The 25513-nt window shown below is 42.1% G+C and overlaps 1 protein-coding gene across 5 annotated transcripts in view; it reads left to right on the forward strand.

The window, feature by feature from the left end:
* The window catches only part of PTPRM (protein tyrosine phosphatase receptor type M), a 616517-nt gene that overhangs the window by 364821 nt on the left and 226183 nt on the right, over positions 1–25513 (forward strand). The window lies entirely within an intron of this gene.

Genomic DNA, 25513 nt, shown 5'->3' on the forward strand with positions numbered 1-25513 from the left:
TTGCATTACGGGATTTTTGTAAGGGTTACAACAAAATTAATCTGTGTCAAACATTTTGCAAATTCTAACATATTATCTAAATGATAATTATGATCATTTAGAGTTAAGCATTTTCCAAGTGTAAACATACGATTCTATGCAAATCTTTACAAATAGTTTTCATTTGCTGGTGCCATGAAATGCCCCAACTCTTTTTGTTTGAGTTCTCTAGGCTAAAAAAAAGGTAGGTGTATGCTTATTTGACTTTTAAATGCCAGGTAAAATTACCGGATGTTATTCTGGATGCAACACAGTGAAAGTTCGAAGTAAGGAAAAGGAAACATCAATCCAAAAAGACTACTCATTTCTCATTTCTTTGAGAAATCATGGAGGACGGGTGAAGTGCCAGATGACTGGAGGAGGGCTAATGTTGTCCCTATCTTCAAAAAGGGTAAAAAGGAGGAGCCTGTAGGGGTGTACGGAACTCACCTCCGTGTCCGCTGGGGGGTCCGTGGGGGGGAGGCAATCCATTCCTCCCCCTGGAATCCTCCCTGGCCGGCTCCGCTCGGGATCTTCTCAAACTGGGGAGAGGTAATGAGTGGGGTACTGCAGACCTCAGTCCTGGGCCCAGTGCTCTTCAACATTTTTATTAATGACTTGGAGGAGGAGGTGCAGGGAATACTGATCAAATTTGCAGATGACACAAAATTGGGTGGGATAGCTAATACCTTGGAAGACAGAAACAAAATTCAAAGTGATCTTGATGGGCTAGAGCACTAGGCAGAAAACAACAGAATGACATTTAATAGGGAGAAATGCCAAGTTCCGCACCTAGGAAAAAGAAACCAAATGCACAATTACAAGATGGGCAATACTTGGCTCAACAATACTACAAGTGAGAAGGATCTTGGAATTGTTGTCGATCACAAGCTGAATATGAGCCAACAATGTGATGTGGCTGCAAAAAAGGCAGATGCTCTTTGGGGCTGCATTAATAGAAATATAGCTTCCAAATCCCGGGAAGTACTAGTTCCCCTCTACTCAGCACTGGTTAGGCCTAATCTTGAGTATTGTGTCCAGTTCTGGGCGCCACACTTTAAGAAGGATGCAGACAAACTGGAGAGGGTTCAGAGGAGGGCAACAAAGATGATCAGGGGACTGGAAACAAAGTCCTATGAGGAGAGACTGAAAGAGCTGGGCATGTTTAGCCTGGAGAAGAGAAGACTGAGGGGAGATATGATAGCACTCTTGAAGTACCTGAAAGGTTGTCCCAGAGAGGAAGACTAGGCTCTCTTCTCGATCATTCCAGAGTGCAGGGCACATAATAATGGGCTCAAGTTACAGGAAGCCAGATTCCGGCTGAACATCAGGAAAAACTTCCTGACTGTTAGAGCAATATGACAATGGAACCAATTACCTAGGGAGGTGGTGGGCTCTCCCACACTGGAGGCATTCAAGAAGAAGCTGGACAGCCATCTGTCAGGGATGTTCTGAGCTGGATTCCTGCATTGAGCAGGGGGTTGGACTTGATGGCCTTGTAGGCCCCTTCCAACCCTACTATTCTATGATTCTATCATTTTTCTTCTGTGCTAATTAGAAATAGCTGTGTAGTACTGGAGGCTAACCTGTGCCAGTTACTCACCTGCCCACCTCAAAGATAGTAACAGTAAGATGAAAATCTATGGGTGCAGTTAGGAGTAAAGATGATCTGTAACTCTTAGACTAGTGCATACAAAACATTCTGTTCCTAACTAGAGACAATGCTAGTAAGTAGTCTTAAATCTCATATTCATCATAAATTCACTTGGTGGCATAGGACCAAACATGAAGGCATGTTACATGGAGCCTGTCTTGCACATTTTTTGTTAGTTTAACAACATGCTGCTTCAGAGGCTGCAAACTAAGGGCTCCTTCACACGGAGCCTTTATCCTACGATTAAGATTGCTCCTTCATGGAAGTTTGCAGGCTCTTTACATGTCATGACCCTGCTGTGACCCTCCAGGGCATCTCCTGCACTAAATGCCCTTTGTTCCATTTTTAAATAGATTGCAGATGATGAGTTATCAAATTACCCCATTGTATTCTGCTTCAGTAAAGTGACAAGAAGAGGGGCGAGATCAATGAAAGAGAATGGAAGACTCAGATATGGGGAGACGGAGGGGGAGGGGAGAAAAGAAGCGTGTGTAAAGGGAGTCAGTTGAGATCCTGCATTTAAAACAGAAGCAGAAAGCCCTGTTTTAAATGCAGGATTTTAGGCTGGTTTAGAGATGCCCTAAAGCAGAAGACAAGCACAGGATACCCAGGGCAGGTGGGTGTCTACTATTTCTTCCCATAATGTTTTTCTGCTAAAATTGCCTTCCTCAGCTGTTATTTGACCACCAGTGGACATCATCTGTAAGATTGGCACTTAGGTGAGATAAGATTCCTCAGCTTATCATCTTCAACAATAGCAAAGACCTGCCTTACAGAGTGGGACTAAGAGTAAAAACAAAAACATTCCTTTTGCTATACTAACAGGCATGACTGAATTCTTGTAAACCGCCTTAGTTGGCTACAGATAGGCGATACATAAATGCAATAAATAGAATAAATGACCTATTCGGTATTATGTGGTCAAATGTTGGGCAACAGTGAACTTCTTTCTAGTAACTCGCTTTACACAAGCCACATTAAAATGAACAGGAAGGGATCAAGAACACCATATATGTGTTCATTCCACGGGGCTTTGAGCAAGAGAAGTTCCCAGCAGATTGTTTCCTTAATCTGTATTCATTGTTGGGTAGAAAAATGTAGCTGTACTTTATTTATGCACTTCACTAAGAGCAATGGCTGTCTATTGATTCTGCTGTAACCACCCAGCATGGTTAATGCAGATTCTTGGAACTGCGCTAAACTTTTCAATGTAAATGATTGTTGTCGTTTTATTGATCAACACATCAGCTCTGTCACATAAAAATCTTTAATTCCTCTGATGGATGGAGGAAGAAAGTAAGCACAAATACTAGCACATTACGGCCTAGGATTGCTTGTTTACAGCTTTACCACCTTTTCTCTTTACACTTGGGGAAAATATAAAATAAGAATGTTGGTTTCTATTTTAACATTGTTTGGACCCAGTCCATTACAATTACCCTTGCAACATATTCAGTAAATTATTGTTTGTCAGTATGAATTGTTTAAAAGATGTGGAATTTATAGAAATCTTTGGAACCAACTGCTATCAGTTAATGTAAAGTGAACATAAATCCAGAAAATCAAACTGTCTGTTAGCTTTTGGAAATGTTGTTTCATTGATTATTGCAGTGTTTATTAATATAGCCAAATAGCATGGAATCATGGAGACTATGCAATGTATGGGTTAGGGTTATTAGTTTTAGAAAGTTGCTGTGGACTTGTGCTTCTTTAAATTGATAATACATTCAGGCAGTTTAACCATGTGCTAATTAGGATTCAGTTTTTGTTTTAGAATAATTTTAAAATATAGGCTCCCATCACCATCACCTTTAAGACATCTGGCTAGGTCTGTGTATATACCTTTGTTCTCCTTTTCAGAAACATATAGTATGTCCTAAATTAATAGTGGCTTCTGCTCATTTTTACTATTCTTTATTAGTTATGTATATGTATCTAACACATTCATATGTGTAAATATTCAGAGCGTATAAATACCAAATGATTGAACATTGTCTGCTCAATTTTATTTTAGCATAGAATGTATAAGTCAATGGAGAGACGTTCAAAGTACATTTTCTAGTTGCTTTTATTTTTTTATTATTTTATGCAACAAGCAGGGTTATATATCCACCATGTTAATCATGTGTGAAACCTGTAGAAGGAATTTCATTTCGATTTTCTCAGGTATAAACAGCAGTTTTTCATGGAAGAGTCAGGCAATTTGAATTTTAGCCAGCTCCAATTGCAGTTCTTTTATTAATGTATTGCTTGCTTGCTTGCTTTAACTCCAGACCCCAGTTGTTTTCGCCATGTGTCTGTATGGAGCATTTTTTCTTATTTATGCAGCGCGCCATAGGATTTTTAAACTGCATACTGTTAGAACACAAAGCTATCTGTCAAGAAGAAAATACCAAATTATGGATCAGAATATGCCCTCTGCATCAGTCAGTACAAAAGTTCAGCACATCTAAAAATCAATCCTCTGAGACTTGGCAGTACTCCTGGATGGCAGGTGGTGCTTTGGCTAGGATTGTTCAGCTTAGACTAGTACACCAGCTGTACCCTTTTTTGTAGAAGGAAGGTCTGGCTGCTGTTACAGTTCTTAGTTACATCCGGTTCAGATTAGTGCAATGGAGCTGTCTTTGAAAAGTGCCTGAAAATTTCAGCTGAGGCATAATGTATCAGTGAGAGTTTTAAACAGGGCTGGGTTTTTGATCAAGTGACTCCAGTGTTGTACCAGCTTCAATGATTCCCAACCTGTTTCCAATACAAATTCATAGTGCTGGTCGTTACCTTTGAAGGCCTGAATAGTTTGGAGCCAGAAAACTTACACTTCAAGGACCATCTGTACCCTCATGATCCTGCCCATCCATTAGCTGTTTGAGGAGGCTCTTCTGTATGTTCCACTATTAGTAGATACGCAGGATACATCCATCTTGGTTGCACAAATGCTCATTCAAAGTTCAGAAACATGGACTTTAGTTTTACAGATTTTTGTTCTCAAAAACACATGCATGTACATTTGTTACAAAAGATAAAAATGGCTTGGTTAGTATACCCATCTCCTAGCACATGGACCAGTGTATCAGGTCTTTAACTAGAAAAGGTTGACAAAGATGAAGGGCATCGCTGCATGTGCTTTTTACTGCACGCTTGTGACTGGCCACTCACGGAAGTTTGCAGGTCAATTAGACGACGTCAGCCTCCTATGCTATCCCTGACAGAAGGCATCACAATTTTAATTTCTTTTAAATCGGGTTTGAATAAAGCATGCGGTGTACTGCTATTTTTCAGCCCCTAAATGGCGCTGTTTTTCATTCAGTGATATGCGGGCTGCTGAGAAAGGATGTTTGGTCGTGTTCGCCATCTAAAGAGCCAATCATCAACGCGCTACAGAAAGGGAAGTGAAATGCTCTGCGGGGCTCGTAATTTTTTATTTGATGTAGAGGAGCCCAAAGATTGGGGAAATTAGCATTTATCAAAAGATGAGGGGAATGTGGTGCTATGGAAATGGCAGAGCAAAGGATTGGAAGACTATCTGACCAAGGAAGCCTGGGTGCTGGTGAAAATAGTGAGTCGTGAGGACAGAAATAAGTAGATTTAGGAGAAAAGGAAAAGCAATAGAGCAGGAATAGCTATGACTACCTGACTACAGAGGAAGGGGAACCCAAAGGACTTCAACTCCTGGTTGATTGCCCAAAATTCGAAAAATAGCACCCTCAGATTTCTCAGCGTTCAAGTTCCAAATTTAAAAATTGAGCAAAAACGTCATGCTGTCCTGGACTTGTTGACAACAGGCTGCACTCTTTTTCCCATCTAGAAGCAGCTTTTGGATAGGCAATGATAGGGAGACTGAACAGAGGCTAAGCCCTTACTAGTGGCCCTGAAGACAGCACTATTTGGTTAAAAATAGATTTGGATGGAAAGCCTTGCTAATGAAGACTTATCCTCAGAATTTCCAATATAATTCAAAGGTTGTATATTCAGCTCAAGACTTTTGGGTACCTGCATCTCAATGCTGTATGCTAGCTGTGGGACCAATTCCACCTTTGAACTCAGGACCAACAACATATGCATAATTCATAGTCTGCTGCAAGGCAGGCACCAAAATGGGAAATAGATCTATTTGGGCTAAGCAGGGCAGGAGACTGGAGACTTTGGTCCTGGAAAGGAGGAGTAGGTGCCAGAGTAGAGTGGAGAATCATGCCCCTGGTTATTCTCAGAGCTGAGACGCACCAGCATGGGGGTTGCCCAAGCAGAAAGAATAAATATCGACTGCCCGCAGTCCAAGGCAGTTATAGGGTTCAAAGCAAAGGGAACAAAGAGTTTGATGGCTTTGTGACTGGACCCAGAATGGGTGAAAACAAAGAGAACAATAGTTTGGCTCTGGGGAGTGAAAAGAAAGCTAAGAGAGGTTCCTGGTCACTTGACTGGTTTATATCTAGCTAGCTATACAGAGTGGCGTAGCACAATATTTGAAATAAAAGATGTTATCAAAGGTATCCAGGTAGTGCTTGACCTGGCTGACTTGTCTGGGAGGTGGGGATGCTTCAGAATTGGCCATTTTTCCATCCAGGGCTTTTGATCAGCTAATTCAAAAGTGCCCTCATAGGATAGTCGGCTCGGTGGTGGCATCGCAATCAGGCAGGCATTAGCATGTGTTCGCCAGTCTCAGGGAAACAACCTTCACTAATCTAATCAAGGAGGAAGCAAATGCGGCTCCTGAGCTTCTGCAATGGTTCCAAAGCCTCAACAGTGTTCCTGGCAGCTTTTCAGGCTGTGCCTTCCAGAACAAATGGGATCATTGAGCCAAGTTGTCAGGGTAATGCCATTTAAATCCATATGGCAGAATATACCTGTCAGAGAGCCACCATGTCTGAACCTCCTCTTTAACAAAGCCTCATTGTTACACTTACAGTGGGACTTCTGAGTAGACATACACAGGGTGGCCCTGCTAGTCTGGATCTAATCCATAGAGAATATAAATACACCAAAAGTCATAACATTGAGAAGAAAACATATGGCTGAAGATTGTCTTGGAAATTATTATTCCGGAGTTGGGAAACTTTTATTAAACAGAATTGCTGTTATCATAATATTTGACCTTTGTTCTTGGGGCATTTTTACTTAAATTTGGGACAATTCTAGTTTGTAGGTAGGCCTTGAGACCAAAAAATCATAGAACTGTGGTATTATAAGCAAACTTTGTAGAACAGGTAGAACCAGGGCAAGTGTAATTCTGCTCCGGTCCTTCAGTGTCTCCTGTAGAGTTCCATACATCTGGGTTCAGGGGTGTTTGTCTCTTTCAGCTGCCTTCCTTTCCCTTAGCCCGTACCAGGTTGTGCACAGCAGCTTAGTGCTTTAATGTATCTGCAGTTCTGTAGGTTCTGTACTGTGCTGCACCTTACCTACATGATCTGCACCCTGTCACAGCTTTTCATCAGCTGCACCCTGATGCACAGTTGACCCATGAAGTCGGCACCTTGCTACAGGCCTCATCAGCATATACAGCTCAGAATGATACGGCCGCTGTGTATGCACCTGCATGATATCAGAAACTATGTCATGTCCTCACCAAATTACCCCATTCCACAGCCTTCCTGATTTAAGGGACAGAAGTTGTACTTTACTGTTTCTATCTCTTTCCATGCCAGAACTGTGATTTTGGACAGTGCAGGCATAGCTGTCAGCTTCAGTGCTATTATTCAACAGTGAGTAATTGCCAGTTTGCATGGCCTCACTGCTGAGGCATGTGTGGAGAGACTTACTGAGCGATAACCGTCAAACACAGATATAAATAATAGCCGTGAGATCTAGATTACAGCAGGCACTGTGTAGTGAAGTGGGAAGTGAAGGAGATGGGTAGCTCCTCGTCTTTGGCATAAATGGGCAGTTAAGACTCCCTAGTTTTACAAAACATCTCCTGGTGGAAATGAAAGCTGCTAGAACTAGTTTGTTGATATGGATCAATATGCCTGGCTGCAATTTTCTCCTTGAAGATGTGCCTGTGAGGACTGTCACGATGAGTGCACACACATCATACCTGGACTATGATGTTGAGCAGTTTGGGGGGTATTTTATTTGCATCTCATGCCGGACAGCAAGATTGCTAAAATTAAAACATTCAAACAAAATACTGGATTGTAGACTCCATTAAAGCATATTGGATCCTTCAAAAACAAAAATTACCTCTTTACTGGTGGGAGGCGAATGCTGGATACCACCCAAAGTCTAGCCAAATACCTAGTCATGTGGTACAACTGGGTTTGATCATAAAGTGTCTCTCCAAAACCCACCCAGATCTTTAGACATAGAAAATGTAGCATGTGTTCAGGGAGAACGCTTGAAGGATCTTTCTTTCCTGACATCTATGTACGGTGAGTCTTTTAATAATGGAGAGAATTCAGTTATGTGATTTTCATCACCTGCAGTGTGAAGTGGTACAGGTCCAGGAAAAGGTTATTCTCTATGATGAGCTGTTTGTATAGAGTTAGCACCTAAGGGAGCATTCCAGTGCCCCCTGAGCATTGTTTGAGAGGACATAGGATACCGGGGATTCCCCTCACACCACAAGGTCGGAGAGATCCAATTCCCCACCCCCTCACAGCTGTCAAGGAAAGAACAGCACTGGCTGCCCTACAAGGTTGGAAAAGTGACATCAGAGAGGGGGAAAGGGGGGCAGGGAGGGAAGACCGGAGAAACCAGAATATGAGGTATCCTGAGCCTCTTCCAGCTTCCTTCCCTTTCTGAGGTGCTGTCATTAGATGGGCAAAAAAGCCCGTCCAGTGAAAAATGCAGGGAGGGAGGTGGGGAGGCAACGATCACCTCCACCACCCCTCCTGCCCTTCATTGGATGATCAGAAGCCTCCACGTTTGGGGGCTTCCAATCATCAAGGGTGCAATCAATAGGATTGCGCCTCAGTGTTCATTTCCACATCAATCTGATGTGTTCTAAAGTATATTCTAAAGGAAGGGTATGTTGTAAATCTTTAAAGATTGCCTTGGAATAACCTGGAATTGTGAAGAATAATTTTGATGGTGAAGGAAGCAAGAATATGTATTATTTAAAAGTATAATCTACATTGAATTTAGTGTTTTGTAGTTGTGATCACAGAATAGTACTTAAGAAATAAGCATCAGGCAAACAAATCAAAGTTTTGAATGACAATATGCACATCAATTATATCTGAATTTAACCCAGGACGTGGTTTTGCTTCCATAGGGTCATAATGATTATCTTATTTTGAAATACTTTTAATATTTTAAAGATATCATATGATTATTAGGCCCAGTTCTTGCAAAAACATTCCTTTATTTGTGTGTTTGTCGTGAAAATTTAACTCTTGTTGTCTTCATTGTTTGGAGAACATTATGTAGGGTTTTGTAAAGTTGTAGACTTGCAAGGTAAACTACAGGGTCATCTCCTGCTATCATTGCCTGCAAATTGTGAATTATAGCTTTACAACCCATACAATAACCCAAAACATGGTTGAGCAAGTCTGTGATATAGAAGTAATGGAGCTTTATTGATGCCCATAATTGTCACTCTTTTACAGCAAACAAGGATTCTTATTTATGGCCAAATGGTCAATTCCAGTAACACTGAGGGAACAGTGCAGTAATTGCTTACGTTGTAAAAACGCTGTAATTCATTTTTGTTATGCAATAGAACTTGTCCTTGAATTTCACAGTGACTAGAATTAACAATTTTGTTAGTGTAGGTTGAGTATAATGTGTGTGCCAAAATGACTTGTTGAGAAAGTTATATGACTGTTCCTGTGTACATTTTAATGTAATATTCACAGGAAATCATAGGAAAAGTTTATGATAGCTTGCTATTGAATACTATAGCAAGAGACCAAAAATGGCTTGCACTCAGACCTGTTAAAATGAGTGGGAATTAGCCTGTCTGTAACAGGCTTTAGAGAATCATCCTCATTTACTTTGGACCAGTGGAGGAGGAGACTAGCATCTTTCCTGTAGACTTTCATTCTAAATTTGAAGCACAGAATGACTTTAAGCCTTTTGCTTTTTTGAGGAAAGTACAGATTTGGAAAATTAATTGACTTTTTTAAGGATCTAGAAGGGATCTTTGGAGAAGACACTTGGCAGTTATCCGGAACTCCAATCCCCAGTAAAAGTATGTCATTAAGAGAGGCTCTATTTGTGGGTTTTTTGCCATTAAAGGTTGAAAAATACACTATTTGCCATTAAAGGTACAGGAATTGCCATTAAAGGTTGAAAAATACATTATTTGATCTCAATACTTCCAAAAGAGAGGATTGTATCAAATTAAATCTCACTGTGGTACCAGTAGATAAACATTTCTTTTTGTTTGGTTTGTTTGTTGTTAGCATTGTGTTGCAAATAAAAAGATTATATATTAAAAAGAAGTTTATCTACTGATACCTCAGTGAGATTTCCTCTGATACAGTTCTCTCTTTTGGAAGTATTGTGATCAAATAGTGTATTTTTCGATCTCTAATGGCAATGATCACTTATTAAAATCTGTGGGAAAATTTAAAATATCCCACTGAACTGATGTTTCTTCATTCTATGGATCAAAATTGCTATGGGAACTCACATAGGCAGCTGTTTTGTATGCTATCCATAGCTGCAAAGATTTGCACAATCAGAGGGTGGAAGGCTCCAAGGCCACCTTCTAAAAAGCAGTGGTTGCTTAAGAACTAGAAACTGTTAGCCAGAATTAATCAAGGGCAAGAACCATGTGGAGAGCCAGCTAAACAGTTTTCGTCTACCATTTTGTTTCTTTTTATTACTTTCCTAGAGAGTTCCAATCTGAACTCTTGAAAAATATAAACCCCATTTTATATATTAGGAAATACTCATATTTACTGCCTGGTTGCACTGAAAGAGACCTTCTTGTCTCTACCACTTGGGCTTCCATCTTGTTTTTGTCATTCTTATTATGTTCATTATTAATGAATGATGAATCTGCTTTTCTCGCATTTGTAATGCCTTTATAAGAATAAATAAATAGATTTTTATGTTTAAATAAATAGATTTTTTAAAAAAATGAGTGGGAATTCACCACTGGTTTCAATATGATGGCTGCATTCAGACATCACAATAGCCCATGATGGGTTAATAAGCCACACGCAGTAGCTTATTATTGAAATAGTCCACAATCCCCCACCACATTAATGGATTAATAAGCTACTGTGAGTAGTTTATTAAGCTGCTGTGTGTAATTTGACTCATCCCCCCACCCCCTGTCCTGCTGCAGTCCTCCTGCCTGAATAGTGATGCTGTGTCACTTCTAAAGCACTGGAAGTTTGCAGTTGGGAGGCATTCATTCCTGCATCGAAACCCCATGCAGCTACTTACTAAGGAGCGAAAATCCCAAGTGCACCAAAAGGGGGTGGTGGCTATAAAACCTTGGGGCTTTGTAGGATCAGGATCAAATTTCTTACACAGCCTCCCCTAGTTAGGAGGCACCCGATACACTGTCAAAACTCTGCGTGCTAATTCTGAGAGGAGTGATAATCCCAGATAATCCCAGGCACCAAAAAGGGGGTGATGGCTATAACACCTTGGGGGCTTGCAGAATCAGTGCCTTAGTTGGTGCCTTAGTTGCTTTAACTTGTTCCCAATAAGGAAATGGGTCATTCCCCCTGCCCAACACTGCGGGCTTGGTCGCTTTAATTGGCTCATGATACCGGTAAGGTGCTATAGCTCTTTTGCGTAACAGCAGAAATGTGCATTTCCACCCATTGCCACTGCTGGCTTACTTGCTGTAACTTGTTCCAATAGGGAAATTGCACATTTCCCCCACCCTTCCTTGTCAGTGTAGGCTTGGTTGCTTTGAAGTGCTAAACCTCGCAAGGAACAGAGCGGCAGAGGTTTTGACTGCTCTTGCCGCACAACTCCATAGGCGACCAAAATAACCCTCAGTGACCGCCAGACAACACGATAACCCACAATGGTTTAAATAAACCCTACTGCAGGCTATTGGTTATCTGCATGAGTTATTTTGACCAATGTTCAGCAACAGCACCAGGGCAGCTGCCATCCTGCTAAAGGAGAGAGGGAAGGCAATGAACCTCCTTTGGCAGAATGAAGCCGAGAAGAAAGCACGTGCTGTGACAGCTGTGTCAGCTATGACAGCCATTAAAACCAAGTATCGGAATAAACTGAACTTAGAACCAGACATTCGAATCGCTGTATCACAAAGTGTTAAACCAAGATTTTCAAAAGTAATGAAGCATATTCAGTCACGTTGCTCTCACTAAAAAAAATAGTATTAATAATTTAAAAAATTAGCAAAAGCAAAAAGTTTTTTCGTACTGTTCATAAATAAAATAAAACATTATTTAAACATATTGTTTATTTCATCTTTATCTCATCCTTTTTAATTTCTATTTTTGTGTATGTTTTATAATGTACATAATATAGTAGTATGTGTATATAATGCATATAATGTATAAATAAATAAACATATATTGGGGGTGCATGCTCAAAAACATTTTTACCGATAGGAGTGTGCAATCAAAAAAGTGTAGAGACCACTGACCTACAGAAAGTGTTAAATGCTCAAAAGTATCAGAACAAGAGTATGTTTAAACAGGTACATACTGCCCTGGTGCCATGACAGTCTGTGTGCTCAGTTGTAATAGTTGCATTTGTAGGTGAAAGGTCTTCTATGGAAGGTATCCAAGTCCATGTGCTTAGGATTGCAACATTTACTTATTTTCCGGAGCAGAGCTGTCAGCAGCGGCACACCGTAAGTGTTGGACAACTAAAGGCCTTTTCTTGCCTGTAGACAAATGCAGCTTGAAAGCCACTCAGTAGCATTCCAGTAATCCTGAAGAAAGATGAAGCATTTCCTAAGGGCTAGGCCAGCCACATGCAAGATAGGGATTAATTGTCCAAGTTGCCCTTTGCTTTATGTTGCAGGCAGTTTTTGTGGGGTACTGACTTTTTTTAACAGTGCAACAAACTCTAAAGTTCATGCAAGGCAAAAGGATCAAGGATGTCCTCGGTGAAGGAAGGGAAGACACAGATAGACTCAAGTGGCATTGGAAGGACATTTCTGCTCTCCATGAATCAAGCACTCCCCTAAAAGATGAGAGAGGCTGTAGGGCGGTGGCTCAGTAGTAGAGCCCGTGCTTTGTCCCAGGTTCAGTCTCTAAGATCTCCAGGTAAGAATGGGCAAGATTCCTGTCTGAGTCTCCGGAGAACGGCTGCCAGCTGGTGTAGACAGTGCTGAGCTAGATGGACCAAGGGCTGCCAGCTGGTGTAGACAGTGCTGAGCTAGATGGACCAAGGGCTGCCAGCTGGTGTAGACAGTGCTGAGCTAGATGGACCAAGTGTCTGACTCATAGGAACCTAGGAAGCTGCCTTATACTGAGTCAGGCCCTTGGTCCATCTAGCTCAGCACCGTCAACCCTGACTAGCAGCAGCTCTCCAGGGTTTCAGGCAGGATTCCTTCCTAACCCTTGAACCAGGACCTTCTGCATGCAAAGCATGTGCTCTACTACTGAGCTATGGCCCCTGACTACAACTGAGACACTTGGCATAAGTGTCTTGTGACCTTAAGTGAGATTTTCTTAGGCTCACCATATTAAAGGCAGCCGCCGGCGAGATCACATCACTCCAGTGCTGAAGGAGTTGCACTGGTTACCAGTTGTTTTCCGGGCCAAATTCAAGGTGTTGGTTTTGGCCTTTAAAACCCTATATGGTTGCGGCCCAGCCTATCTTAAGGAGCGCCTCCAGCAGCACCAGACAGGCCGCTTAACAAGATCAGCCTCGGATGGCCTTCTCTCTGTCCCATCAGCCAGGACAGCTAGACTGGTGGGGACGAGGGAGAGGGCCTTTTCTGTGGTGGCCCCCACTCTGTGGAACTCCCTCCCTAGGGAACTCCGTCATGCCCCCTCTTTAATGAGCTTCCGTCGTGCATTAAAAACGTGGTTGTTCAGGCAGGCATTTGGGGTGGGTTAGGGTATTTTAAAAAAAAAATATGGTAAAATTTTATTGTTTTAAATTGTTTTATGGTGGGTTGTACATCGCCCAGAGTGGCTGGGTGACCAGTCAGATGGGCGATTAATAAATTTAATAAAATAAATAAATAAATAAATAAATAAATAAATAAATCAGTAGTTTATTCAGCCAGTTCAAACAAATAAATCCATGGCCTCATTTCAGAACCAAAAAACTGAAGTGAAAACAAGTGGAAGGAACATTATGTTTCCCCCCACAGAACACTGAGGGAGTCTTCGCATTTGAATGAAATTTACCATGAAAGAAGACATAGTGCCCTAAAGTGTGGCATCTTAAAGACTAATGAATTTATTGCCACAGGAGCTTCATATGCAAGAGCTTATTTCTTCAGGATGCAACAATACTCTTCTTTATTTCTGCAGACTAACACAGCTACTCCTCTAGATTCTTTGCAATGAAAACCTTCCTCTCTATAATGCCTTTCACTTCAGCTGGAAGAGAAATCACTGACATTTTCAGCTAGCTTTGTAACAGTAAAATATTGCTAAGTCAGAGCTCATCTGCTCAACCAAATCATGAATAAAGAAACACTACAATCACTTCCTATGCTGTAAGTAGCTAATCTCTAGCAGGAAACTGTATACTTGCTTCTGTGGAGCAAAGATTTTAGAAGTGGCAGATATTTATGGCATTAAATTACATTATTATGGCTCTAACCAACCATCACGCTCCATATAGAAGTGTGTCTTTTACTTCATGTGATCATGAAGCATCAGCTGTTTTGTTGGAACGTGTCTTCGCAACAGTTAGTATAGTCCACAGTGCATTCCCAATAGTGTTTCTAATTTGGGCTCCACTTCTGGGCTGAATTGCTGGAAAGTAGCTGCTTCATTACTCAGCACCCCTGCAGTGCTACCTTTAATGTCTAGACCAGGCTTCCCCAACCTCCAGATGTTCTGGACTTTAATAGTCCAGCCCAAGCCAGCATGGTTAATGTTCAGGAATGCTGGGAGTTATAATCCAAAGTATCTAGAGGACACTGGGGCCCCATCTATCTGGCACCACTTTGACCCCCCACCCTGTCGCAACTGCGCAGCAATGCGGCTTCAAATCGGCAACCCCTGCAATACATTTGCGATGTACTGCGCGCTTCCCTAACAGACTCGCTGTGCCCTCCTTTTTTTGCTATTATACTGAAATGCGCAGCTGTGCAGTCCTGTGAGTGTGAGGGTGCGAGACTTCAGTGGCTGTCTTGTATTTGAGGGGCTCTGCTGTGTCTTTCCGTCCCTTTTTAGGTAAAACGTGGGTGTTTTGTGCTCCTTCATTTCTGCACCATCAGTTTGTCAGTTCCCCAGCCTGAGACTGTCACGATGGTTCGCACTCACAAGCGTGAGCACTACATGCCCAGCCATTGCTTCAAAATGGTGGCCGGACCAATGTTGGCCCTCCCCCAAGACCCCCCCAGCCCGTGGGCGCTGAGTCCGAAAGCAACCGTTGTGAAGATCCAAAGCTGCAAAAACATGCAGAAGTGTGATTGAATAGATGAAAACGCCCCTCTGTGCCTCTGTAACTGCGCAGCTGCGAAGGGATGGGGGAAGTAAAGGGGCGTCACAGAGTGATGCAGGCACTACGCACACCTACAACACACCCACTGGGGAAGGAACACTAGGGATGGCGGAGAATTTCTCCCCGAAACTTGTTCAGGGGGCTAAACACGTTGGCGCTCGGCCCCCCGAAGTTTCGGGGAGAAATTCTCCGCCGCCCCCCGCACCCCCCCCCCGGGACGGGACTTACCTTTGGCGAATGTCCCTCCCGGCAGCGGGTCCGGCCGGCGGTTCGGCGGGTGTTCGTGCGGGGCGGGAGCGGCAGCCGGTCTTTTGACCGGCTGCCGCCGCCGCCATTCCAATAAATGAAAAAAAAAAAAACGCCCCCGTGATAGGCTACGTGACGATTAACGTAGCCTATCACGGCTAGATTTGCAAAGTCAGCCGTGGTAGGCTACGTAAATCGACACGTAGCCTATCACGGGTGACTTTAAAAAAAAAAGTGTGTACGGGTAATGGCGGCCCCCATAGGGAGCCACCATTCCCGTTCCTTATTTGGTTGCTGTAGTCTACGTAAAGGTTTACGTAGACTACTGCGAAAATAAGGGCAATGCTATTTGCGTTGCCCTTATTTTCGCCGTAGTCTACGTAAACTTTTACGTAGACTACAGTGACCAAATAAGGAACGCGAATGGCGGCTCCCTATGGGGGCCGCCATTAGCGTACGCGCTTTTTTTTTTTAAGTCACCCGTGATAGGCTACGTGACGATTAACGTAGCCTATCACGGCTGACTTTGCTGATCTAGCTGTGATAGGCTACGTTAATCGTCACGTAGCCTATCACGGGGGCGTTCTTTGTTTTTTTTTTAAACTTTGGAGTTCGCGGCCGGGCGAGGCAGGAAGCCTCCTCCCCGGCCTGAATTTCGGCCAGGTGAGGCGGGAAGCCTCCCCCCCGGCCTGAATTTCGGCCGGGCAAGGCGGGAAGCCTCCCCCCTGGCCTGAACTTCACGGGGGGAGCAGCGAAGCACCTCCCCCCCACCGCGAACAAGCTTCGACGACAGGTAAGTGACTTTCGTCCACCCCTACAACAGATGGCTCACAGGCGCAGGGAAACCCGTAGCAAATGAAAAACATCGCAGCAAAACGACTCCTTGGAACTCCACATGTTTTGGGCAAAAACCACAGATGGCTGTGAAGTCGTGACTGCATCATCTCTCACGAGGGACCTCGATTCGCACCCGCCCTGGAGTAAAAGCCAGTTATAGATGGGCCCCAGGTTGTGGAAGGGTCTAGGCATCACACTAGAAACATTACCCCCAAAATTAGACCCTTGAAATAACTTGTTAGGGTAGGGGTAGGCAATGTTCCCCAGACACTTTTCTTGGCTGCGAAGGTGCCCTACTTTCCCACGTAAATTTTTTAAACACATTTTCTTGACAGCAGCTGGTATAGATGTGAAAAAGGTTTCTGTTGATGCTGAAAATTGTGGATTCGAAGGAGTTGTTTGGTGTGTTGGGGCTCATATCCCACCTGTGCCTTGTATTCAGACCTTTGGGCAGGTTACTTATCCTTTGCCATATCTCCCATGTAGCCATTTTGTGGTGGTGCCCAGGACAGTTTCTCAATTGACAGATGTGCCCATAGGCCAAAAAGGTTGCCTATGGTGAGGGTATTCCCACCAAAGGTTGGTGAGGGTATTCACTTATGAGTGGCTCATAAATGGCTCGGACATTTGCATTTCAGGTGGCACCCTGGCTGGAGTTCTCTCCACTGCATCTACTTCAGAAACAGGATTCCAATTTCCCCTTTCATGCCTGGAACCTCACCTCTCATAACCCTTGACTGCTTCTGGGGAGGACTTTCAGATGTGGAAATGCAAAAACTGATTTTATGTCACTGTGATGTATTTAGTGAAGTGTTGATTGTACTGCGGGTGGGGGTTCTTTGCTTTCTTCGGAAGAAATTTTATTTCTTCACAGTTCAGGGCTACTCCTCGAAAAATGGCCTTGGCAACCAGAACACTTGATATTTCAACAATAAGCATAGTGCTTTGTTCTACTTCTATTTATACCCCCAACAATTTTTGATGTTCTTTTAAATGGGAAATTAACCCAAGACATGAAGTAGATTAAAAATCCTTGAAATTATCTTTACATTGTTACAATTGGTACAAATATAAATTCATGGAAAATACGTTTTATTTTTACATTCCAAATAAATTGCTGCTGTGCTGTAACTTCTCATTGAAACCTAAAGCATTATTTGAAAGAACTCTTAAGCTTTAAAAATTCAAATTTCCTGGAAATAAAAAAGACTTATTTTTACACACAGTTAGACATTACAGATTGCAACCATGGATAGGATAATAGCTCTCTAACTTTAATAGCTTGAGACAACTATTTTGTTAGAAATCAGTGGCTCATTCCAGGGGAAAAAATAGCTCTTAGACACAGCAATTCCATTAAAGCTTAGCAAGTGAAGTTTCAGAGATTACATTGAGTAAGACTTTTCAAATGCTGGGAGTCAGCCATGTATCTGTATTCAATATGTGAAACTGAACATGTGAGCTGATGGCTTACAGTTCACAGCTGTAGCAACTTCCATCATCTCTGCTGTTAAAAAATGCACATCTATAGATGGCTCTGGACATTCAGAAAGAAGATGTGTGACTTTAGCATCCCCTGTGCATGCTTCCTATATAACTTTCAAATCAGGAATTCACGCTTCTCTCTTATGGCGAGGTGCTTGAGCACTAGGAAATTCTGTTAAGTTAAAAGATAGGAATTCGATGTAATTTGTAAACTTGCACCTGGCCTTGGTTTCAACCAAACACCCATCCTGTGTGCCTTCCTAAAGGGCAAAAGTGCATACCTTGGTTCACCTTTGCTCAATATTCTAAGGCAGCTTAGGCCATTGGGCCAATTTCTCAGGGGGTCCTATATGCAATATACTGTAAATTCTTGGGGTAGGATCTTCCGTATGGAGTAAGAAGCTATGCTACCTTGGTTCAGTGCTTGGTCACCCTTGTAGATGATCTATGCCAGGAGCTTGACAAGGGGTGTACATTCCTGTTGGTTCTGCTAGACTTCTAAGCAGCATTCAGTACTGTCAGCCATGATATTCTTCTGGACTGCGTGTCAGGAATGGGCTTGGGAGGTTCCAGTTTTTCATCAAGACTTGGTTTCAGAAGATGATATTAGGGAACTTTTGTTCCCTACGTATGGCATTCCTAAGGGTTTGTTCTTGTCCCCCATGCTATTTTACATCTACATAGAACCAATGGGAGAGATTGTCTAAGGTTTTGGGGTGCTTTGTTACCAATATGCAGATAACATGCAGCTCTATTTCTCCTTATCATTCGCTATCAGGGAAACTATTGGTGTTTTGAGTCAGTGTCTGGAGGCAGTTATTGCCTGCATGAAGGCCAGTTACAGAGGTTTTCTTAGTCAGGAGACAGACAGACTGCCATTCAACCAGTTTTGGATGAGGTAGTATTCCCCTTAAAGGATCTGGTTTGCAGTTTGGGGGTGCTTCCGGACTTGGTTTTGAACCTGGATGTTCAGATGGTGGCTGTAGCTAGGAATGCCTTTGCCCAGCTTAGGCTGGTGCACTATAACTGCATCTGTTCCTGATGACATCACATCTGGTCATGGTGACACATGGCTTTGTTATAACTAGACTGGATTATTGCAAACTTCTCTATATGGGGCTACCTTTCAAGAGTTTTCAGAAACTGCAGTGGATCCAGAGTGCAGCAATAAGAATGCTGGTGGGCACTCACTTATGGGATCATATTGCACCTGTCTGCAAGGGCTGCATGAGGCAAGTGGAAGAGAAAGAAGAGCAGACGTAGTTCTGGGGTAGTTCCAAGTATAAGAGGGGTCACAGACTCAGATCTAGGGACTGATCCTCAGATTCCAAGTCCCGTAAGTATTCTTCCTCTTCCTCGTATCATGGCTACCATTCCAATAACACTGCCCCCCCCCCTTAGGACCACCAAATATTTTTTAGGGGGAAAAGATAATGGAAAGAAGCCCTTTAAGAAGGAAATAAAGGGAAAGAGAGTGTGGTGACTCTTCCCCTCTAGCTCAGATAGATACAAAACCTCACTAGGGTCTGAGGACAGAGGGAAAGGAGATCTTGCAGATGACGTTCTGAAAGCATTTTCCTGTCAAAGACTCCTTTTTCTGCTTGATGCCTTCTGGCTGAAGCATGCTATACCCTACAGTTAACTGAGGCACAGACTAAGCCAGATGAGTTGACAACACTCATTCATCAACCTGGGTCCAAAACAGAATTCCCTATGGGACCATCTAAACCCATGACAGTACCCTTCCCAGACTTTTTCAACAAAGTCTGGAAAGGGGAATTGGAGTTCAAGATTAAACCTACACACATGTATTGGTTTTTCAATTAATTTTTTAAAAATGCAAATATAATGTATGTTAACTAATGAACTCTACTCTCTTCTAAGTAACATCATAGAACATCTCATGGTAGATGCATCAGTAGGAGCTGTAACATCATCAGGCTTTGAAGCATTGGCTGCGGCATTCAGCATGACTGAGTCCAAATCAGCCTTTGCCAGTGCAACATACCTGTGGGCCGAGGCATGAAAAGTTGAAAACCATCCAAAAACCAGTCTTTAAAAGATTGTGCTATCAGCGGCACTGTTGGCAGAAGACACTGGTTCAGATATGTGGGCATGATGGTTTCATGCCAGGACTTGATCTGCTCGTCCTGATTCCATTCCCAATAGCTGCTTTTCCAACTAACAGCCTAGAAGCTGAAAGGCAGTGGCTCAGGAAGATGGGGTAAACCAGAGAACATACTAAAAATCTACTCTCATATAGAAAGGCTAAGGGGGTATGCAAGTGTAAAATGGGAGATCTTTCTATCTTGATGCAATGTCAGAGGGAGAACTCTGAGCCATAGGGAAGTTAGGGACATGCTAGGTTTCCTATAGGCAGGTTTGGACAAAGGTCTATCTCTCAGATGGTGTTGAACAGTATTTTGGGATGCAAGGGAATATATTTCCACTCACCGGAACTTCAAAGTATGAATCACCCTAAAGATTGTTATTTCTAGTGGCCATTAGATCTACCAGAAAGATCTGAGAAATGAAGGCCCTTTTATCTGACCTGCAAATCTGCATGTTCCATACAAAGGAAGTAGTATTCAAGACCCTTCTTTTGTATTCAGTTCAGGCTTTTTCAATCACCACCATCCTTCTGCGCTAACTCGTCTCATCCCCAGGAGTGGTGCTGGAACAAACTAGCATCTAGAAAATCTTAGTCTTTGTTTTATTCCATGGCAAGTCATTGGGGAACAAAGTGTCAACATATTTTATTGGTTGAAGGAATGTGTAGATCAGGCCTATCAGACTTTAGGAAATGGCCACAATAGGTGATTACAGCTCACTCTCTACATAAGGTGGCAGCAGTGTGGGCCTTCCAGGAATATTCCAGAATGGCCAGTCATCAGGGATGATGGGAGTTGTAAACCATTACTACAGTTGCTCATAGAATCATGGTCACACTGTTTCTAAAACCTGACTAATAGTAGGTAAGCAAATGGCCTTTTGTATTTTTAGAAATACTTAGGTTTACTACATATACACAGGATAGACGTGGGGAAACAGCTTACCCTTATCCTTATTTAGCAATATTAGGTAAAACAATGCAAGTCCACATTTTTTTCTGCCCCCGCCCCAGTCCTTTAATGCTTCTTCAATGGCACAAACAATAGTGAGAAAGGTGTATAAATATAAATATGATTCTGAAAACATAGCCATTCATACATGTAGCGTATATAATGGAAACCTGATCGCAAAATGCCTGTTGCATTACACTGAAGGACTAAATTAAAAATTCACATATAATGCATTTAAATTGATTAAAGGATGGGAGGAGGGTAGGCAGAAAAGAGCTTATACCCAGGGCTTTACTCACTTGGAATTCCATGCCTGATGTAAAGATTAATAACAGATGGCCTTTTAGGGAACTCTCAGATTCATTCTAATGTTCTAGTTGTTACTTTATTATCCGAAACGTCCATAACTAACGGGGGTTTTTTTACCCTGCCCTTTGTTCGCAATATGGGACTGTAATTGAGTTCATATTTTTCACCCAACCTTTCAGCTGTAATTAATATTTTATTATATCAGATTTTATCACTAAATAGCCTAGCAGCAGGGTATTGAGCCGCATGTAGTTATTTCTTTTATTTTTTAAAGATGCTAGTGACTTGCTGATGCCAAGCCACTTTCTTGTAATGAGTTATGGATGAGAGAACACAAAATGCATTTATGGTACCCAGCTAATATTCCAAGGCAATTTATGACTGATCTTATCTAGATCACAGCTAGGCCAAGAGAAATTAAAGGTGCAAAAATGAAATATTCATCACTGGAGATCTATTTATTTATGCTATCCGGCTTATGTGGCACATGACCAAAAAAAGAGTCTGTGAGTAAGACCAGTTATCTCTTTTTTCTTTCTTTTTTGTTACTGCACTTTTACTAACAAAATCTGGTTAGGTCAGGTCAGATGCCTTTTGTGCTATCCAAGCTTTTCAAAGTAATTTGAACCATAAATGCCTCTACAGTATGACAGATGGTAATACAAATAAGAAGAGTGTTACTCATGTTCAACAATAATGGGGGTAAGCAACCTGATGCCCTCCAGATGCTTTGGACTATGTCTCGCATGATCCCTGACTATTGCCCATGTTGGCTGAGGCTCATTGGAGTTATAATCCAAAACATCTGGAGGTTGCCTAAACCTGAACTATAAGCTTGTGTGAATCAAAATCCATTTGTTTATTAAAATCATGCTTGGTGCTGTACTTTCTAATTGAATTAAACTAGTTTACACAAAGGAAAATAGTTTTGAGTATGGATTTTTAAGGACATTGGTACATACAAACTGGAAAAGCCTAAACTGCATCAGAACTTTAGTGACAATTGGTTTCCTTATGAATCCATTCATTGTAACGTAGTTCAGATTAAATCAAGATACTTAAACCAAACTGGAAAGAAGAGTAACTGATTTGTTCTCCACCCCCTACTTTGAAAAGTGATCACTGCGTAAACATAAATTAAGGAAATTAGTTTTATTTCTCATTTATTTATTTCTTTAAAATCCAGAGTGTTTTACAGTGCTAATCTTTATAATGCTCAAAGCAATACTGAAAAGCACCTCATTGATGTTTACAGGAGCACATTCAGGCTGATAGATTGTGAATAGTGGCAGAATCCTACTTATATTCACACAGAATTATTTCATTCATTCATTCATTTATTACATTTCTATACCGCCCCATAGCCAAAGCTCTCAGGGTGGGTTACAAAGGTAAATAAGCCCCACTGAAAGGACAGGAGGCAGTGACGATATTAAAGCCAAGATTGGGTCAAGCATGGAATACTAGTGCAAGTTTCTCCTGCAACCTGGGTGTAGAGCAAGCATGGCAGCCCCCAAGCTGTGCTGGAGCCTTGAAGCCTGACCCTGGGTTTTTTTATGGGGACCCCTGCCCCCCCATTTTGGGGACAGGGGTGCAACAACTCCCACTTCCCCCTGCAATGGTCCTGCCCAATGGCTCCAGCACCTGCAACAAAAAGTTGTGACAAAGGTAAGAAATCACATAGACTCAATAAACAACTATTTTGCTATGAGGAAGGCAAGCCCCCCACAATGCATGGCCCTGTCATGTAAGTGCATAACATTTGTTCCCAGGTCTGTCAACCAGTAGCTAACCTCCATCCATAGCATCCATAGCAAGTGATAGCAGACTGGGAAGGCGGATTGGGAGGTCAGTGATGGCACTGACTAAAGCTATGTGCAGGGCTTCTTTAAGTACCCCAGGAATGGACCAGACGGGGAACCTTCCCTCCCATGTCCCTGCCCCCAAGGACCTACTGATTGTTCCTAGGTTGCTCCCAGCCTTGAGCATGGCCATGCAGACTGGAAACAAGCCGCCAGCCACCCCAGCCCACTTGCATCCCAAGCTTGGACCCTGGTTCAAACAGGGTCCCAGGAAAAGAGGGACTCGGGCTTACTTCCATATATGTGTGTATTAAAGTTCCAGGTAGGAATTAAGAGTCACTCAATGTCCATGTTCACCACTGGACTAGACTGCTCTCATTTAGACTTGGGGCCAAAACAGATATTACTTCAAGTTGGTATCTACTAGCTATGTTTCTCACTACACTCCCCCTTTTTTACTCTAGAATATGCACAGGGCCCCCAATCAGAATTGGGACCCTAGCATGAGGGATGGTGTGTAGTGGTTTAAGATCCAAATTGGGGGCCCTGTGCCTACTCTAGAGTAAAAATGAAAAGAAGTAGCTGCTAGAGAAGGACTTAAAGTAATGTCTGTTTTGGGCCTTCGACATTTGCATTGTAGTCAATATTATGCTAGAACAGAAAGAAAGAAATTCTGAATGTGGTTGTCAGAGGAATCTGGGGGTAGAGCTTGGTGCGTTTTCGCCAGCTTGGCCCCCCCAGACTCCGGCTCACACATTCTTGAGCTTGCCCAATTCGTTGCACAACAAGTTGGGCCAGCTCATGGTTTTCCGCCTTTTTTCTTATTGTACAAAATCACGGTTACAACTGTATGGAAATCATTATTTGCTCAAAATCACAGCCATAAATAATGCAGTTTGCACAAAATAATGCAATTTGCACACAATTTCAGGCACTTGTAATTTTGCACAAATTGAGCTTTTTACTGCTGCGATTTTGCACAAATTGTGATTTCTGTAAATAATTATAGCCACGATTTTGTGCAAATCAGGACAGATGCGTTTTTTTAAAAGGATAAAAGTTCTCAAGTGTCCGGAACTGACATGCTGCTTGACTTGCAAATGCACGACGATTTGGGAGCACCGCAGGGCTACGTCGAGCCAAAAAGGATTTCCCTGCGATGGCCATCTCTAGGTCTGAAATATTAGTGTCCTTAAAATGTTCAACACACCGGCCTCTTTAAATTATTATTTTTTATTTCAGAGTGTTCTCACATGGAGGTTGCATTATGTTTCCAAAGCCCTAATAGAAGAAACTGATAAAACTTGCTAAAAGCCAAGAAGAATATAATTATCTATTAATCTACTTGCTCCAGAGTGCATGACAAGCTTTTGAAGAGCATCCAACAATAACCACACATTTTCTCTCAAGATATAAATGTTTTTAAGATTGCAATTGTATGCACACTTATCTGGGAGTAATTCCTGTTTATTATAGCGGAACTTACTTCTGAGTAAACATGATTAGGATTGCACCGAACTGAATCTAATAACAATAGGGAAATGTTCCGGTAGGACAATTGACAGAAGAAAACAATGCCTCTGCTGGATTAAAAAAAAAACCTTTGACAAACCCTTCTTTTATGTTTGTGTAGTAACTAGCTGATATGGTCCAACAGTTGATTGTCTACTCACTATGGTGGTAAGCCTGTGATTGGCTGTACAACTTCAGATTGCTGGTGGGACTCACATGGTGGAATCTTCTGTTAAAAAAAAATCCCTGCATTAAAAAGGAAGCATACATATTAGAGAAAAGGCTATGCTATAATCCTCCCTGATACGTTGTTTTCTATGTGGGGAGACCTTTTTGTATGGAGAAGCATTCCACTCACAGTCTGAAGTGGTACAGTCTAGACACAAGTTTACCACTGCAATGAGAACTAGGCCATAGTCCATAGTCCAAAATCTTGGGGAATATCTTTAGTAGAATGGCCACTTATGCATTTCCAAAAAAGAGGACAAAGATTTACGTACCATTTGAATATACTAATTTATATGTATAGATGTACATTTTCAAAATAAAATACTATTTTTAAAATAAAAATACAGTCTCAGTCTGTGGTCCAGGTGCTAAGTTGTTGAAGGCTTCTTCAAGGCTTCTCCTCTTCCTTCTTTTGGTTCGTTATCTTTAAAATGGCCTTGAACCGGAGGGTCCCTTCAAATAGAGGACTGTCCTCTTCCAGCCCTTCAAGAAGAGGACTGTCCAGCATAAAGTATGACATATGGCCACCATAATCAGTAGGATGATAACTAAATGTAACAAATGGAAGAGTGGCATTGTACAAATCATAGGTGGCAGATTTTGCCTGGTTCAGGAAAGCTGAGGGTTTCTGTGGTTACAACTGGTCAGCAGTTGTAACCACAGCCTACAGCCTGTTTTTCTTTTAAATGCAGAACTGTGATCTTTACCTAGGCTGCAGTTGCATACATTCATGCCATATTATGTGATATTATAATGTATGTGTTGGATTGAGCCACTGAAATGCATTTCTCTTGTATTTAACTAAAACCTGGCGTTCAGGAGAGATATTCAGTGGCAAAGATATGCAGCCT

This window comes from Heloderma suspectum, chromosome 4 (genome assembly GCF_057233095.1).
Source record: "Heloderma suspectum isolate Gila_16-S chromosome 4, 16-S_ref, whole genome shotgun sequence".
Taxonomy (NCBI): Eukaryota; Metazoa; Chordata; class Lepidosauria; order Squamata; family Helodermatidae; genus Heloderma; species Heloderma suspectum.